The sequence below is a fragment of the Sus scrofa genome, chromosome 10, assembly GCF_000003025.6.
Source record: "Sus scrofa isolate TJ Tabasco breed Duroc chromosome 10, Sscrofa11.1, whole genome shotgun sequence".
Lineage (NCBI taxonomy): Eukaryota > Metazoa > Chordata > Mammalia > Artiodactyla > Suidae > Sus > Sus scrofa.
The window spans coordinates 42,562,738-42,578,959 of record NC_010452.4 but is presented as its reverse complement, the minus strand read 5'-3'; the positions used below and the strand labels follow the sequence as shown (position 1 = coordinate 42,578,959).

Below are 16,222 nucleotides of genomic sequence, written 5' to 3'. Positions count from 1 at the left end.
AAACCAACTAGAGGCAATGTTTCATATGACTTCATAGCTTTCCATCAGGTCCTTTTAAACAACACGCTTGAGCGAGAGCTCTTTTTATCTGGTTCCATCTGCTGTTGGTAGTGATCAGTATACTGTGGGCATTGTGGTATCATCTGAGATTAGGTTGTGAAATAGGAAGTGGAGTTATAAGCAGATCCGCAAGTATATGCAAACTGTTTAATTCTATCTCTTGCTGAAACCAAGAGTCTAACTCAGGCTTGGGGAGTAGGGAAGATAAAGTTATCAGGACATTCCCATCCGGGCACAGTTGCTTTTCCGCTGTCTGTCCCTGTTTTGGTTCTAGAAAGAGATCACAAGGGATTCTATGGAAAATAGTTTCAGAAGCACATGGTAGTAATACTCTACTGAACAAAGGCATGGCAAAGAACTCGTTAGAAACTGAGGGAGACAGAAAAGACTACCCATGCCAAGGAAAGGGGGTCTTGAGTGTACTGATAGAGACAGTATGGTCTCAGGCTTAAGTACCTTTTCTTTGAGAGAGGAGAGTATCTTACAACTTTAAGCCCCCCGCCCTGAACATTAGATTTAATTTTCTAACAAGGTAGTAAACTAGAGTTGTTAAAGTCTTGACAATATCCCAGTGGGTTCTTTGCAGTCATTAAAGAAAAACTGGGAGTTCAGCTTGTGATTAAGGAAGCCAATGGCATCTTCAAGCATGAGGTGAAGAACAGAGAAGAGCCAATTGAATAATACCTTGGCCTTTTTTCCTAGTACTATTAACATTTTATCCAGGCGCCATAACAGACACAATCAACAGTTGGTTACTAAATGAATGGTGTCTGCAGTCCTAATACATAGCAGTTATTTTTCTCAGTCATTGAATTTTAGAGCTTAGAAGGAGACTTTGGACTTGTCCACAGGCTTTTTGGGCAGCTAAGGTTGAGAAAGATGAAGCGACAATGGAAGGAGGAGGTCTCCCCCTACATTCCCAGTGCAGCGGATCTCCTGCAAACGCAGCATACTGGGCTAACTTTGGGCAACAACACCGCAGCGCACACAACAGGCCAGTGGACAGCGGGGAGAGGAGTCGGCGGTCAGCTGCCTCGGGACTGCAGCGGAGTGTGCGCTGCCGGTCCCAGCAGGAGCCCCGTCATGGACCAGGGTCTCCAGAGCTGCACTTCACCGACCGAAGTATCCTGTGGACTCTTCCTGAGCCTGCCCGCGGGATTTCCGGGTTCAGGAACCGCTGACCGACGCCGGGCAGCGTTCCCAGCAGGCAGGCGGCAGGAGAAAGAGGTGGGGGCGGGCCCACGGCCCCCTCCTCCCCAGCCCCACTCCAACCACTCCAGTCTCGGAAGTTTTCCAGTCCACCCTTCCCTCCTTTTCCCCAGGAGCGTTTTCTCAGCTTTTCCCACCTGGAGTTTGCAAAGCATCCACACCCCCTCCGCCCTCTAGGAGCGCGCCACTCCGCGCGCCTCGGCCCCGCCCTCTGCCTCCCCTCCTCCTCCCGGATCCTCCAAGGCCGAGTCACCCCTCGCCCGGCGGGCCGTCACGTGCGCCTCGCCCCGCCCCATCACGTGGCGCGCCCCGCCCCCGTCCCACGTGACCGCTTCCCCGCCCCGCCCCCGCGCCGGCGCGCTCCGACGTGCCCTGGAACTTACCCTCCCGGGGAGAGCTGCCTGCGGGGACGCGCCGGCCGCGGCCGCCGCCGAGTGAGCGCCCTTCGGGCTCGCCTGGGTGCCCCACTGCTGCCGCCGGCACGGGAGGGAGCCGCTTCCCGCGAGGCCGCTGCGCTCTCTGTGAGGTGAGGGGGCTTGCGAGCGGAAGGCAGTTCGGGCGGCGCAGCACAAAGGCGCCTGGGGCTGGGGTTTGTACCCGCCGAGGGCTGCGGGGCCGGGGGAGGCGTGTGCTGGCGCGCGGTGGCGCCGAGGGGCGCGAGTGCAGCCGGAGGCGCGGCCCGAGGGGTCGGGGCTCGGGGCGGGGACCGTCGCCGGCAGGTCGGCAGATATGGGCTGCGGGGTTTAAATGGCTCGAAGTTGTGGCTCCTTTGCCCCCCGGTTTTCTGACTTCCTGTGAGAGGGCAGTGCCCGCCGCCCCGCCCCCAGGAAGGAGGGTATCGGGGCGTGTGTGTGTGTGTGTGTGTGTGTGTGTATGTGTGTAAAAGGCTGGCGGTGCCGCCCTCTTTCCTGGTCTCCCGCCACCGCGCGTGCCCGCTTCCCAGCCGCTGGAGGGGGTGCACCCCCCACCCCACCCCGGAGCGGATCTGGGCCTCCCCTCGAGGGCTTTGACCTCAAAACTGGGCGCTCGGGGCTCTGCAGTCTGTAGAGGTGCCCCGCCCCTGCTGAATGGGCATTTGCTTCTCTGCGAGGAATTTCCTCGGGGTCCTTAAATTTAAAGAATTCCCTGTCCTCTCCTCTGGGGTCGTTGATTATCTTCTAAGAATGACTGTCCTTGGCGTGTTTTATCTTAAGTTACCGCAGACTCCTGGAGAAGAAACGGCCACAGGGTCATCAGCAGAGCAAAAGGCACGGCCTTGCGTTTTAGAGGCGTGTGATGTTTTCCTGTCGGCTGCAGCAGCAGTCGTTTTAAATGCACTTGCGAAGGCAAAAGCAAAATGTTCAAAGCGTAGCACTATGAAAAGTTCTCACGTCATTCCAAGCGAAGTGTTGTGGCAGAGGCAGTTAGCCCTCGTCCTGCTTGATGGTTAATCATGACCTGTGGAGGTAGAATTTATTGACCGTTCATGCGCGTATTCCTTGGGGGCGATGATGTAGAGGAAGGAATATTGAGGAGTCGCTGGAATCTGGTTCAGATTCTGCCCCCCGCTTCTAAAGGTGAGACCTTGGAAGGCTCTGAATGTTGCAGTGAGAGGTTGTTAAAGTATCCAGCTCCTTGCCATGCCTCTCTAATATTTAAATGTTGGGTACCGGTAGCCTAGAGATAGATGTACTAGTTTGTCATTCGGTGTTCCTTACCTGATCCGCAGGAGGGTGTGTTACAGGCTGAAGCATCTTTGTGTATTTTTTTATTTGAATAGACTGTGGCCGCTCAGGCCAGTATTTTCTCTTTGTTTTATTTTAATTTTATGGCTGTACCTGGGGCGAATGGAAGTTCCTAGGTCAGGGATTGAATCTGAGCTGCAGCTGTGACCTAAGCTGGATCCTTTAACCCACTGCACTCCACTTCACTCCCTGCCCCAGCTGGGGATTGAACCCTTGCCTCTACAGTGATTGGCGCCACTGTAGTTGCATTCTTAACCCACTGTACCACAGCGGGAACTCCTTCCTCTGTTTTAAAAATGTCTTGGAGGAGTTCCCTTGTGGTGCACCTGGCTAAGGAGCTGGTGTTGTCACTAGTCAAGGCTCAGCTCAGGTCGCTGCTATGGTGCGGGTTCAACCCCTATCCTGGGAACTCCCCATGCTCCGGGTGCTGCCAAAAAAAAAAAAAAAACAAAACTAAAAAAAAGCCTTGGAAATGTTTCAGAGCAGGGATTTGGGATTCCAGAGCAGTGACCCAGGCTCTGAAGACTTGACTGTGAGCCGAGGCAGCCTGAAGGGCCAGAGAAGCTGGACACGCAGGTGTGGCCCATAGTTGCAGTAGCTCTGCCCCCTGGAGGGGGTTTCTGTGGGGAAGAATGAGTTCAGTCAAATGTACCAGGTTACGTGTGTTCACCCCAGTATTTGGTGATAGGGTTCTGTTCCTGCCGTACCAACCACAGAAGTTGGAGAAGGTTGCCAACTCATTGATCCTAGTTGTCTATGTATAGTCAATATTTTATGAATCTTTAGATTTTTTTACTCACTACACTAGTTGTTAGGCACAAGGGAAGATATGTAAGTGCTGCAGAATAGGAGCATATTATTTGTAGTCAGTCATTTGGCTTTTCTTTTATTAATTAGGAAAGTATCCGTTTAGTGCTCTTTTAAAGAGGTGGACAGTAAGTGGGCTTTAGGAATGTAAGTACTTGAAGTAATGCACTTGACGTTTCTGAGAATAAAACGGTAGTAAACAGTTTAAATGAATTAAAACAGTAAATATGGTGATATGTAAAATTATTAAATGTTAGTACTAATTTATGCTGATCTGAGAAAACTGGTAATAAGGAAAAGCAGCTTAAGATAAATCTGCCTAAAGTGGGCATTACAGTTTTGTAGTGGATAGTGGGAGGGAAAAGTGAAATTAAACTTTTATTTTATGTTATATTTAACAATTTTATTTGTAATTGCAAATGTGCACTGTGTCATAGAATGAGTCAGATGTGAAAAGGTAGGATGGTACCACATAGCATCATTGTACTGCAAATCATGCTTTTCAAATCATCCTCTTTTGAGGAACCCCTTGGGCCACTGTCTTTGTGGCTTTGCTTTTCTTCAATTGTTAGCTGTTCTAATTGTTAGAACATCCTCATGTGTGGATGGCTTTGCTGTGATTCAGCCATTTTCCTATTATTTTTATTGACTTCATTGACTTAATATCCTGCAATTTCAGATTGCATTTGTCTAGCTTTTTATTTGAACTGAACTGCCTGCCAGATGCTGACTTCTCTGAGCATCCTCCTCTGTGGATAATCTAGGACTTCTCAAACTTGAACCTGCATGGGAATCACCTGCACTGCTAGCAAGCCCCCAGATGCTAGCCATGCTGCCTGGGCCTCAGGCTGCTGCTGCTGTCCAATGAAATATAATGCCAGGCACCTGAGTGATTGTACAGTTTTTAGTTCTCACATGATGAGTAAAAAAGAAGCCATGAAGTAAATTTTACTGTTTAATCTACATGATATCTTCACAGTTCCATGGGTATTTTACACCTAAGGCACATCTCAATTTATTTATTTACTTATTTTAGTTTACTTTTTTTACATTATTTATTTATTTACTTTTGTCTTTTTGCCTTTTCTAGGGCCACGCTCACGGCATAAGGAGGTTCCCAGGATAGGGGTCTAATCAGAGCTGTAGCTACCAGCCTACACCAGAGCCACAGCAACACTGGATCTGAGCTGCATCTGCGACCTACACCACAGCTCACGGCAATGCTGGATCTTTAACCACTGAGTGAGGCTAGGGACCGAACCCGCAACCTCATGGTTCCTAGTCAGATTCGTTAACCACTGAGCCATGACGGGAACTCCCTTTTAGTTTACATTTATTGAAATATAGTTGATTAGCAATGTTGTGTTAGCACATTTCAGTTTAGATTAGCCACACTTCACATGCTCAGTGGCCACATTTGCTTAGGAGTGGCTACTGTGTTGAACTGCAGGATTCTGAGTCTAGAATCTAGATCAGTGCTGTTTGTAAGTGTGTTTTCAGATTGGCCTTGTCAGCAACCCTTGGGAACTTGTTAGAAATGTAAATTTTTAGGGCCCTACCTCAACCTTCTCTCATTAGAGTACCTGGGGTTTCAGGAACTTGGTTTTGAATGCTGCAGGAGGAGTTCCCATTGTGGCTCAGTGGTTAACAAATCCGACTAGGAACCATGAGGTTGTGGGTTCGATCCCTGAACTTGCTCAGTGGGTTAAGGATCTGGCGTTGCCGTGAGCTGTGATGCAGGTTGCACACTGGGCTCAGATCCCCAGTCGCTGTGGCTGTGGTGTAGGCCGGCAGCTACAGCTGCGATTCAAACCCTAGCCTGGGAACCTCCATATGCCAAGGGAGCGGCCCTAGAAAAGGCAAAAAGACCAAAAAATTATAAAATAAAATAGAAGCTGCAGGATAGGAGTTCATGTTGTGGCTCAGTGGTAATGGATCTGACTGGTATCCATGAGGACACTGGTTTGATTCCCTAGCTCTGCTCAGTGTGTTAGGATTCAGCGTGGCTGTGGCTGTGGCTGTGGCGTAGGCATTTGAAGCTCTGATTTGACCCCTAGCTTGGGAACTTCCCTGTGCTGCTGGTGCAGCCTTAAAAAGACAAGACAAAAGAAAAAAAGAAAAAAAAAAAAAGCTATAGGATAGGACTACAAAATGTACATGTGGTGTTTTGGATGGGATCCCAGAACAGAAAAAGTTCATTAGGGACAAACTAAGGAATATGGACATTGTTAGGTTAGGTGTCAGTGTGGGTTCATTGAATGTGACAAATGTACCATGCTAATGTAAGACAGTAGTGGGGAAACTGTGTACAGAGTATATAGGAACTCCACTGTCTTTGTAGTCATTCTGTAAATATAAAACTCATTTCAAAACCTTTTTTTTCCTAATTTTTAAAAAAATTTTATTTTTTCCTTTTTTGGCTGCATGTGGAGTTTCCCAGCCGGGGATCAGATCTGAGCCTCAGTTGGGACCTAAGCTGCAGGTGTGGCAATGCGAGATCCTTAACCCATTGTGTCAGGCTGGGGGTTGAACCTGCATTCTAGTGCTCACAAGACAACACAGATTCCATTGTGCCACAGTGGGAACTCCCAAAACATTTTTTTTTTTTTTTAATAAGCTCTCCAGGTAATTGTGTCTTTCACGAAAAGTGAGAAGCAGTGATCTAGATCACTAATATGACCTGCATTACTTGAGCCTGAGTGGATGAGATGGAGGCTTGTGTTAGGTCCTGTAGAGTAGTAAGAACTAAAACTTATAAAGCACTTCTCGTGTGCCAGGGGATTATACCTAGTGCTGTACACATATTTACTTATTTAACTCTCCCAACATGTGATACGTACTATTAATCAGCTCCCTTTTACAAATGGAAAAACACTGAGGCTCAGAGAGGGTTGGGTGGGTTGTCTTAGATCACAGCTAGCCAGGGGCAGTTGCAGAGACATTTGAAGAGGGACTAATTTTATAAGTGATCAGCTCATCTGTGACTGTTTGCTTTCTCTTACAACTTTGGCTTCTTTGAGTAAGTGGTGATTAGGGTGGTTATTCTGTATCATGTCTTGTAGTTTACAAAGTACCACTTTTACTAGGATCCTTTGTATTATTTGCTGTGTTTTACAGATAGATCAGGGGCTCGGGGCCTGAGAGCTGATAAATGGCAAATCCTGATTTAGATTTCAGTACTCTGACCCTGAGTTGTATGGGAGTTGTATGGTCCTTTACCACAGGAGAATTCAGATTTTTTTTTTTTTTTTTTTTTTTTTTGCTACCCCCGTGGCATGTGGAAGTTCCCTGGGTCAGGGATTGGATCTGTGCCACAGCAGCAACCCAAGCCACTGGAGTGACAATGCTGGATCCTTAACCTACTGTGCCACACAAAACTCTTGAGAATTAAGAATTTTTAAGTTAGTGATATCTTTAAAAACGTCCTGAAAATTACCTGTATTTTGCTGTTTGTTACTGATTTTTTTAAAGAAATCAGTTTTATAGAATAAAACACTCAACAATAAAAAAGAGTGAACTATGGATACATAACAACAATATGAGTGAATCACAGAAGCATTGTAATAAGTGGAACAAGCCAGACATAGAATTCCTATATGGTTTGTGCTTTTCTGTGTCCACTTCACTTCCTTGAGTAAGCAGTGATTAACGTGATGCTCTGTACCTTGCTTTAGCGTTTACTAAGTACCCATTCTCACAGGGATCTTCTGAGGTTAATATTGTTTTGTTTTACAGATGAGTGTACCACAGTCACTTTAGGTATTCACCAGTTGATAGGCCTTTGGGTCATTTCCATTTTCTGGCTATTAATGAATAAAGCTGTTTTGGATGTTTCTGTAAGACCTTTGTAAGGACTTAGATTTTCATTTTTCTTCATTAAATACCTAAAAGTGGAGTTGCTTGATCATATGTTAAATATGTTTAACTTTATAAGAAACTGCCAGATTGCTTTCCTAAGTAGCTGTAGCACTCTGCCTCACCACCAACGAGTGAGAATTCCAGCTGCTCCTATCCTTACCCTACAAAATATACTCTATATATATTTAAAGCTATTCTAGTAGGCGGGTAGTGATATCTGGTAGTTTTAATGTGCATTATTTGAGTTTTGTTTAACAACTTTATTGAGGTGTAATTGCTGTAAAATAAACTGGATATATTTTAAGTGTGCATTTTGAGTGTTGACATATGAATAGACCTCTAAAATCTCACTGTTATCACAATAATGAACATATCCATCACCCCCCCACCCCAAATTTCCTTGAACCCAAAGGTAGTTTATTGACCTTGTTCCCTGGTAACTATTGATCTGCTTTCTGTCACTGTACATTAGTTTGCATTTTTTTACAATTTTGTGTACATAGAATCATATAGTATGTACTCCTTGTCTAGATATTTTTCACTCAGCAAAGTTATTTTGAGATTTATCCAGTTTGTTGTACCAGTGGTTTGTTCCTTTTTATTGCTGAGTGATATCCCATTGTGTGGATATTACATACCTTATTTTATCTGTTTGCCTATGGGTAGATGTTGGGTTGTTTCCAGTTAGGGACTATTAGAGATAAAGCCATTGTGAACATCCATGTACAGATCTTTGTGTGGACATATGCTTTTATTTTCTTTGGTAAATCCCTGGGTCATATCCCTGGTCAATGTATTTTTGAAATTTTTTTTCTTTTTTCTTTTTTTTTCCTAGCGCCACAGATGCAGCATAGGGAAGTTCCTAGGCTAGGGGTCAGATCAGAGCTGCAGCTTCTGGCCTACACCACAGCCACAGCAGCACCAGATCCGAAATGCATCTGTGACCTACTCTGCAGCTTTTGGCAACACTGGATCCTTAACCCACTGAACTAGGCCAGGGATCGAACCCGTATCCTCATGGATACTAGTAGGGTTCTTAACCTGCTGAGCCCCATTGGGAACTCCTATTTCAAGTTTTTAAGAAACCTAACTGTCCAGCTTTTCCCAAAGTGGTTGGAACATTTTATATCCCCGCCGGCAGTATGTGAGCGTTCTGGTTACTCCACATTCTCAGAAATACTGGTATGGTCAGTCTTTTTAATATTAGTCAAACTAGCACACAAGTAGTGTTATTTTTCTGTGGCTTTAGTTTGCATTTCCCTAACGACTAAAGATGTTGGACATCTCCTCACTGGCTTATTTACCACCTGTAGATCTTCCTTGGATATGAACACTTGTCTGTTTGTATTATTATTATTATTATTATTTTGCTTTTTAGGGCTGCTCCTGAGGCATAGGAAGTTCCCAGGCTGGGTCGAATCAGAGCTGTGGCTGCCAGCCTATGCTGCAGCCACAGCCCCACAGGATCTGAGCCGGGTCTGTGAACAACACCACAGCTCATGGCAACGCTGGATCCTTAACCCACTGATCGAGGCCAGGGATTGAACCCACATTGTCATGGATGCTAGTCAAATTCATTTCCTCTGAGCCATATGGGAACTCCTTGTCTGTTCCTATCTTTTGCCCTTTTTTTTTTTTTTTTTTTTTGTCTTTTTTTGTTGTTGTTGTTATTGTTGTTGTTGTTGCTATTTCTTGGGCCACTCCCTCGGCATATGGAGGTTCCCAGGCTAGGGGTTGAATCAGAGCTGTAGCCACCGGCCTACGCCAGAGCCACAGCAACGCGGGATCCGAGCCGCGTCTGCAACCTACACCACAGCTCACGGCAACGCCAGATCGTTAACCCACTGAGCAAGGGCAGGGACCGAACCCGCAACCTCATGGTTCCTAGTCGGATTCGTTAACCACTGCGCCACAACGGGAACTCCTCTTTTGCCCTTTTTAAATTGGGTTGTCTTCTTACTGACTTGTACAGTTGTTGTATGTTCTAGATATGAGTTTTTCTTGGAGATAAGTTTGTGTCTCAGACATTTGTGTCTATGTTCATGAGGGGTATTGGTCTGTAATTTTTCTTTTTTTATGATGCCTTTGTCTGGCTTTGGTATGAGGATAGTACTGATTTCAGAGAATGAGATGGGGAGTTCTCGTTGCAGCTTAGTGGTGAGAAACCCGACTAGTGTCTCTGAGGATATGGGTTTGATCTCTGGCCTTAATCAGTAGGTTAAGGATCCGACGCGGCTGTGGTGTAGGCTGGCAGCTACAGCTCCAGTTCAGCCCCTGGCTTGGGAACATCCATATGCCAAGGATGTGGCCCTAAAAAGACCAAAAAATAAAAAATAAAAATAAAAAAAATGAAGAATGAGGTGGGATGTTTTCCTTCTGTTTCTTTCTTTTTTTTTTTTTTTTTTTTTTTTTTTTTTTGTCTTTTTGCCTTTTCTAGGGCCCCTCCTGCAGCATGTGGAGGTTCCCAGGCTAGGGGGCGAATCAGAGGTGTAGCCGCCAGCCTTCGCCAGAGCCACAACAACGCTGGATCCGAGCCGCGTCCGCGGCCTACACCACAGCTCACGGCAATGCTGGATCCTTAACCCGCTGAGCAAGGCCAGGGATCAAACCCACAGCCTCATGGTTCCTAGTCGCATTCGTTAACCACTGCGCCACGACAGGAATTCCTTCCCTCTGTTTCTTTAAGAGGTTTGTGTAGAATTGGTATTATCGTCCTTACATTTTGGTAAAAGTCACCAGTGGAGCTATCTTGGCTGGGAATTTCCTTTGTGGGAAGATTTTTAAAGACAGATGCAATTCATTTAATAGTTATAAGAGCTATTTGGGTTATCTATTTCTTCTTAAGTGAGCTTTGGTTATTTGCCAAAAAAATTATCCAGTCCATCTAAGTTGTTGAATTTATCAGCATGAAGTTGTTCATAATCTTCTCTTATCTTCTTTTAATATCTTTCAGATCTGTAGTTATATCTCCTGTCTTATTCATGATATTGGTAATTTGTGTTTTTTCTCTTTAGTTCTTGATCAATTTGGCTGGAGAATTATCAGTATTACTTTGAAGAACCAGCTTCTGGTTTCATTGATTTCCTCTAATATTTTTCTGTTTTCTCTTTTACTGATTTCTACTCTGACCTTTATCAGGTCCTTTTTTCTGCTTGCTTTGGATGTAATTTGCTCTTCTTTATCTAGTTTCTAAGAGTGTAAGCTTACATCAAATTTGAGGGGGTTTTTTTTTGGCCCATGCCCACAGCATGCAAGGTTCTGGGGCCAGGAATTGAACCCAACCCACAGCAGTGACAATGCCAGGTCATTAACTGGCTGCATCACCAGGGAACTCTGCCTTTATTCTTTTCTAATTATGGTCATTTAGTATTTAAATTTTTTTCTAAGCACTACTATAGCTGCATCCTACAAATTTTGAGATACCACATTCTCATTTTCATCCAGTTCAGATATCCTGTTTGATTTATTCTTTGACCTGTGAATCATTTACAAGTATGTTGTTTAGATTCCAACAACAAATTTGTAGATTTTAAGATATCTTTATACATAGCTTTTTACCCCATCTTAAACATGTGGAAGTTCCCGGGCTAGGGGCTGAATCAGCGCTACAACTGTGGGCCTACACAACAGTGTGAGATCAGAGCCATGTCTATGACCTACACCACAGCTCATGGCAATGCTGGATCCTTAACCCACTGAGCAAGGCCAGGGATTGGACCCGAGGTCCTCATGGTTACTTGTTGGATTCATTACTGCTAAGCCACAACAGGAGCTCCTAATTAATTTATATTTTAATTAGTTATCGGAGTGCGCATTGTGGTGCAGTGGGTTAAGATTCATGAGGATGCAGGTTTGATCCCGGCCTCACTCAGTGGGTTAAGTAGCTGGCATTGCCACAAGCTGTGGTGTAGGTTGCATATGCCACTCGGATCTAGTATTGCTATGGCTGTGGTGTAGGCCTGCAGCTATAGCTCTGATTCAGCCCCTAGCCTGGGAACCTCCATATGCTGCACCTGTGGCTTTAAAAAAAAAAAAGGAGTTCCCGTCGAGGCGCAGTGGTTAACGAATCCGACTAGGAACCATGAGGTTGCGGGTTCGATCCCCGCCCTTGCTCAGTGGGTTAACGATCTGGCATTGCCGTGAGCTGTGATGTAGATTGCAGACTCAGCTCGGATCCTGCGTTGCTGTGGCTCTGACGTAGGCTGGCAGCTACAGCTCCGATTCGACCCCTAGCCTGGGAACCTCCATATGCTGCGGGAGCAGCACAAGAAATGGCAAAAAAGACAAAAAAAAAAAAAAAAAAAAAAAAAAAAGATTTATATTTTAATTCAATTGTCAGAGAACATTCTTCTTATTTCAGTTCTTGTAGGTTTATTGAGATTTGTTTCATGGCCCAGATATAGTCTTCAGAAAATGCATGTTGGTAAGAAACTACTGAACTGACCATATTGTGTAGCATTCCCATTAGCACTGTATTTGTGTCCAGTTGTTGATATCCTTATTAACACTTTATATTATCTTTGTTATTTACGTTATTTATGTATTTATTTATTTTTTTTGCCTGCATAAGTTTTTGGGCCAGGGATTGAACCTATGCCACAGGAGTGACTTGAGCCACAACTGTGACAACACTGGGCTCTTAACTGCTAGGCCACTAGGGAACTCCACTTTTTTCTTTTTTTTAAGTAAGTTACTGATGTTTGACTAGAGCTTTGCAATGGCCAGACCTTAATAATCAGTACACTTGTAGATGTATTTGTTTTGTGGGTTATATCTTTTTTTAAAGCATGGGATTAGGTAAACATTTGAAAGTGGTTGATTGTAGTCATTTCAAAGATTCAGAGGGTGATGTGTATAGTTTCGGAAGAATCGCTAATGGGTTGAGCAGGGTGGTGGTTAATGCCTCTGCAACCAGTGAAGTTGTGAAGTGAATGAAGTTTTTCTTCTCGAGTAAATTATTACAGGATTAGAAATCTTATTAAACTTTACCAAGACCAAGATTTTCTCCTTAATACGTAAGAACTTGTGTAATGACATGGACTAAGACCCTGGGCATGGGTGCCTCCCATGGAGAATATCAAGGCGTTGCTACAATGAACAGGGTGGGTGAGGTGCCACAGGCAAGATGGAAATTATGTCCACTGTGAAAATGTATTAATATCTTTCCTCAGTTTTTGTGTTTTTGTTTTTTGGCTGCACCCTAGCCAGGGTTGAATCACAGCTGCAGCTGTGACCTACACTGCAGCTGCTGCCTACACCTGTGTTGTTTAACACACTGGTTCAGGCTGGGGATCAAACCCTTGCCTCCACAGTGACCTAAGACACTGCAGTTCGATTCTTAATCCGCTCTGCCATAGCAGGAACTCCTATTTTTAAAAACTGGTTATGTTGGAAAGTTCTTAGAAATTAAAATGTGAGACTCAGGTGTTGAGAACATAGGATGAAGAATCCATTGATTAGAGTGTATGTAGAAAGGAGTAATGGGCTGAAAATGTGGAAACGGAATGAAGGGTGGTTTTAGAGGGTTAAGGTGGAGCTTTTATTGATATAGGTAGCTTTAATCAAATAGAGTATGAAGGAAAAGGAAGTTTAACATGTTAGCTCAAGAAAAAGTTCTTTTTGTTTCTTAGATTTTTTTTTTACTAATAATTATGAGATTTTTACCTTTAGTCTATCTTCTCGTTATACCACCTCATCGCATTAAAACTCTGTGTGCAAGTGAATTTGAAGGGATTAAAAGCCAATTTAATGGGTTTTGGTCCAAAAGGGCTTGATCAGGTCTGTTTACTAAAGTCTGGAATTTATGAAAATTTTGGGAATACAATAGGCTTTCTGCTCTGTTTTAGGCCAGATGGGTCAGTACTTACATTGCCATGTGTACGAGGAGATCATTTTAAAATGATTTTGAGAGTTCCCGTCGTGGCTCAGTGGTTAACAAATCCAACTAGGAACCATGAGGTTGAGGGTTTGATCCCTGGCCTAGCTCAGTGGGTTAAGGATCCAGCGTTGCCGTGAGCTGTGGTGTAGGTTGCAGACACGGCTCAGATCCAGCATTGCTGTGGCTCTGATGTAGGCTGGTGGCTACAGCTCGGATTCCCTGGCCTGGGAACCTCCGTATGCTGCGGGAGCAGCCCAAGAAATGGCAAAAAAAAAAAAAAAAGATAAAATGATTTTGAAGCTATAACAAATACTGATAATGGAGAACTTCTAGTTCTAAGTTGTATTTTGATGAGAAAAGCAGTGTAGGAGTTGCTGCTGTGGTACAGTGGGTTGAGGATCCGGTGTTGCTGTAGCTGTGGCATAGGTTGCAGCTGTGGCTTGGATTTGATCCCTGGCTTAGGAACTTACCTCTGCCTTACATGTGGCCAAAAAAAATTTAAAAAAAGGAAAAAAAGAAAAACTGTATAAAAGTAAAGAACAAAGGAAATGTAGGTTTATTTAAATTATTTAGAGGTGGGACAGCTTAATGTAAGATATGTTAGTAAGAATATCAAGAATGCATGATAACACTTTTTTGGCGGGGCTGTGCCTGTGGCATGTGGAAATTCCTGGTCAGGGATCGAATCCTTGCCACAGCAGTAAACTGCACCACAACAGTAACAATGCTAGGTCCTTAACCCATGAGCCACCAGGGAACTCTGCATGATACCACATTTAATTTGAGTTATAGTTTAAGAAAGCAGTTGTTTAGGACTTCTGCTGCAGCACAGTGGGTTAAGAATCTGACTTGGGTATCAACTAGAGTTGCTGCAGAGGTGCTATTTCCTTCTCCGGCCTGACTTAGTGGGTTAAAGGATCTGGTGTTGCTGCACCTGTGGCTTGAGTTTGAACCCTGGCAGGGGGTACTTACATATATTGCAGATGTGGCCTTAGGGGGGAAAAAAAAACAGTTAACTGTTTTGGAGTTCCTATTGTGGGGAAAAAAAAAAAAAAGACAGTTGTTTCTTGATAGGAAGTATTTAAATCAGGTTCTTAAAAAACAGATGGAGAGAACATGTCACTACAAGCTCCAGGCTTGTCCTGTACATTTCCTGCCCCAGCCCTTGAATCAGCCATTTCTCCAAAGAGCCTTGGTTTCTTTATTTGGAGAATGGTATTAGAAACCACAGTCTAGGCACTAGGTATGCTTGTTGCTGCTAGGGTGTCATTTTTACTGACAGCAAGATTTATGTGTGGTTTGCTGAGCAGTACATAGACGTATCTATCTATAACTTTTTTTTTTTTTTTGGTCTTTTTTGCCTTTTCTAAAGCTGCTTCCATGGCACATGGAGGTTTCCAGGCTAGGGGTCCAATCGGAGCTGTAGCCGCTGGCCTGCGCCACAGCCACAGCAACGCAGGATCTGAGCCTCATCTGTGACCCATACCACAGCTCACTGTAATGCCAGTCTTAACCTGCTGAGCAAGGCCAGGGATTGAACCCTCAACCTCATGGTTCCTAGTCGGATTCGTTAACTACTGAGACATGACGGAAACTCGTGTCTGTAACATTTCTTTATGTAATCTTCTGTTTCTGTGGTCAGCTAGAAGTGAGTTCATATTGATGTCTTCAAGTCTAATCTGTTAGCATAGGATGTTCTAGCCTTCTTTGCGTGTCTATAAATTCTTATTCCAGCATTGGGAAACTTGGCGTACACCGTTTACTGAATTACTCAGTTCCAGTGTGCATATGTGTATCGCAGTATCAGAACTTTTAATTCATACCCCCATTGGAACAGGTTTTGTGTTTTAGAACACTGTGCTTATGTGCATTCCTTTATATGTGTTCTCAGAAGCCTCACTCCCTTCCAAAATAAATAAGGTCGGCGTCTCTCTCACCCTCTTCTATCCAGTGAGGTTGTTCCATAAACTTATAATACTGTTAGGCTAGCTTGTCACATCTGCTTTCCATCCTGGAATTCCCTCGCCTCCTAAATGACTTCTTAGAATTTGCCTGCATTGACGTTCATGCTTCTGTTGTAAAGATGAATGGATTTTGACAAGTGCATACTGTCACGTATCCACTACTACAGTGGATCATACAGAATGGTTTTATTGACCTAAAAGAACCTCCTGTGCTTCATCTGTGGAACCCTCCCTCCCCACCTCCCACCCCTACCAATCACTGTCTCTATTATTTTGACTTTACCAGAATGTCATATAATTTAATCATTCCGGATGTGGCTTTTTCAGACTGTATATTTTTCTTTCACTTAGAAAATGTATCTAAGATTCATTTCTGTCTTTTCATAGCTCAAAGGCTCTTTTCTTCTTATCTCTGGATATTTTGTGTCTAGCTCTTTCACAGTTTATTCTTTCTTGAGGACATTTGGTTGCTTCCAGTTGGGGGCAGTTTTTTTTTTTTTTTTTTTTTTTTGTCTTTTTTGTCTTTTTTGCCATTGCTTGTGCTGCTCCCGCAGCATATGGAGGTTCCCAGGCTAGGGGTCGAATCGGAGCTGTAGCTGCCAGCCTACGTCAGAGCCACAGCAACGCAGGATCCGAGCTGAGTCTGCAATCTACATCACAGCTCACGGCAATGCCAGATCGTTAACCCACTGAGCAAGGGCGGGGATCGAACCCGCAACCTC

At 44.3% G+C, this 16,222-nt stretch overlaps 1 protein-coding gene across 16 annotated transcripts in view; it reads left to right on the top strand.

Moving 5' to 3' along the window:
• The window catches only part of ARHGAP12 (Rho GTPase activating protein 12), a 119,237-nt gene continuing 104,623 nt past the window's right edge, over positions 1,609-16,222 (top strand). For 15 of the 16 annotated variants that reach the window (XM_021064804.1, XM_021064800.1, XM_021064801.1 and 12 more), the window contains exon 1: positions 1,614-1,795. The gene's annotated coding sequence lies outside the window, so the exon portion shown is untranslated. Of the gene's footprint in view, positions 1,796-16,222 lie in introns of all 16 variants that reach the window. The other variant, XM_021064803.1, reaches the window with a different exon arrangement.